We start from the raw sequence: 2,500 nt of genomic DNA, 5'->3' as shown, positions 1-2,500 counted from the left end.
GCCTCTTGATGCCCACCATGGTGCACCTTGATGCACACCTTGGTGCCTCTTGGTGCCTCTTGGTGCCCACCTTGGTGCCTCTTGATGCCCACCATGGTGCACCTTGATGCACACCTTGGTGCCTCTTGATGCCCACCTTGGTGCCTCTTGATACCCACCTTGGTGCCTCTTGATGCCCACCTTGGTGCCTCTTGATACCCACCTTGGTGCCTCTTGGTGCCCACCTTGGTGCCTCTTGCTACCCACCATGGTGCCTCTTGGTGCCCACCATGGTGCCTCTTGGTGCCCACCATGGTGCACCTTGATGCACACCTTGGTGCCTCTTGATGCCCACCTTGGTGCCTCTTGATGCCCACCTTGGTGCCTCTTGATACCCACCTTGGTGCCTCTTGGTGCCCACCATGGTGCCTCTTGGTGCCCACCATGGTGCACCTTCATGCACACCTTGGTGCCTCTTGATGCCCACCTTGGTCCCTCTTGATACCCACCATGGTGCACCTTGGTGCCTCTTGGTGCCCACCTTGGTGCCTCTTGATGCCCACCATGGTGCACCTTGATGCCCACCTTGGTGCCTCTTGGTGCCCATCATGGTGCCTCTTCATGCCCACCCTGGTGCCTACCTGGTGCGTTTTTATGCACCCTGGTGCCCTCCTGGTGCGTTTTTATGCACCCTGGTGCCCTCCTGGTGCGTTTTTATGCACCCTGGTGCCCTCCTGGTGCGTTTTTATGCACCATGGTGCCTACTTGGTGCGTTTTTCGCACCCTGGTGCCCTCCTGGTGCGTTTTTATGCACCCTGGTGCCCTCCTGGTGCGTTTTTATGCACCCTGGTGCCTACTTGGTGCGTTTTTATGCACCATGGTGCCCTCCTGGTGCGTTTTTATGCACCATGGTGCCCTCCTGGTGCGTTTTTATGCACCATGGTGCCCTCCTGGTGCGTTTTTCGCACCCTGGTGCCCTCTTGGTGCGTTTTTATGCACCATGGTGCCCTCTTGGTGCGTTTTTCGCACCATGGTGCCCTCTTGGTGCGTTTTTATGCACCATGGTGCCCTCTTGGTGCGTTTTTCGCACCCTGGTGCCCTCCTGGTGCGTTTTTATGCACCCTGGTGCCCTCCTGGTGCGTTTTTATGCACCCTGGTGCCTACTTGGTGCGTTTTTATGCACCATGGTGCCCTCCTGGTGCGTTTTTCGCACCCTGGTGCCCTCCTGGTGCGTTTTTATGCACCCTGGTGCCCTCCTGGTGCGTTTTTATGCACCCTGGTGCCCTCCTGGTGCGTTTTTATGCACCATGGTGCCCTCCTGGTGCGTTTTTATGCACCATGGTGCCCTCCTGGTGCGTTTTTATGCACCCTGGTGCCCTCCTGGTGCGTTTTTATGCACCATGGTGCCCTCCTGGTGCGTTTTTCGCACCCTGGTGCCCTCCTGGTGCGTTTTTATGCACCATGGTGCCCTCCTGGTGCGTTTTTATGCACCATGGTGCCTACCTGGTGCGTTTTTCGCACCCTGGTGCCCTCCTGGTGCGTTTTTATGCACCCTGGTGCCTACTTGGTGCGTTTTTATGCACCATGGTGCCCTCCTGGTGCGTTTTTCTGCACCCTGGTGCCCTCCTGGTGCGTTTTTCTGCACCATGGTGCCTACCTGGTGCGTTTTTCTGCACCATGGTGCCTACCTGGTGCGTTTTTCGCACCCTGGTGCCCTCCTGGTGCGTTTTTCTGCACCCTGGTGCCTACTTGGTGCGTTTTTATGCACCATGGTGCCCTCCTGGTGCGTTTTTATGCACCATGGTGCCCTCCTGGTGCGTTTTTATGCACCATGGTGCCCTCCTGGTGCGTTTTTATGCACCATGGTGCCCTCCTGGTGCGTTTTTCGCACCCTGGTGCCCTCTTGGTGCGTTTTTATGCACCATGGTGCCCTCTTGGTGCGTTTTTCGCACCATGGTGCCCTCTTGGTGCGTTTTTATGCACCATGGTGCCCTCTTGGTGCGTTTTTCGCACCCTGGTGCCCTCCTGGTGCGTTTTTATGCACCCTGGTGCCCTCCTGGTGCGTTTTTATGCACCCTGGTGCCTACTTGGTGCGTTTTTATGCACCATGGTGCCCTCCTGGTGCGTTTTTCGCACCCTGGTGCCCTCCTGGTGCGTTTTTATGCACCCTGGTGCCCTCCTGGTGCGTTTTTATGCACCATGGTGCCCTCTGGTGCGTTTTTATGCACCATGGTGCCCTCTTGGTGCGTTTTTCGCACCCTGGTGCCCTCCTGGTGCGTTTTTATGCACCCTGGTGCCCTCCTGGTGCGTTTTTATGCACCCTGGTGCCTACTTGGTGCGTTTTTATGCACCATGGTGCCCTCCTGGTGCGTTTTTCGCACCCTGGTGCCCTCCTGGTGCGTTTTTATGCACCCTGGTGCCCTCCTGGTGCGTTTTTATGCACCCTGGTGCCCTCCTGGTGCGTTTTTATGCACCATGGTGCCCTCCTGGTGCGTTTTTCGCACCCTGGTGCCCTCCTGGT

This window comes from Abrus precatorius, unplaced genomic scaffold (genome assembly GCF_003935025.1).
Source record: "Abrus precatorius isolate BTA unplaced genomic scaffold, Abrus_2018 Scaffold142, whole genome shotgun sequence".
NCBI classification, from domain to species: Eukaryota; Viridiplantae; Streptophyta; class Magnoliopsida; order Fabales; family Fabaceae; genus Abrus; species Abrus precatorius.
Note: the sequence above shows the minus strand (reverse complement) of the source record.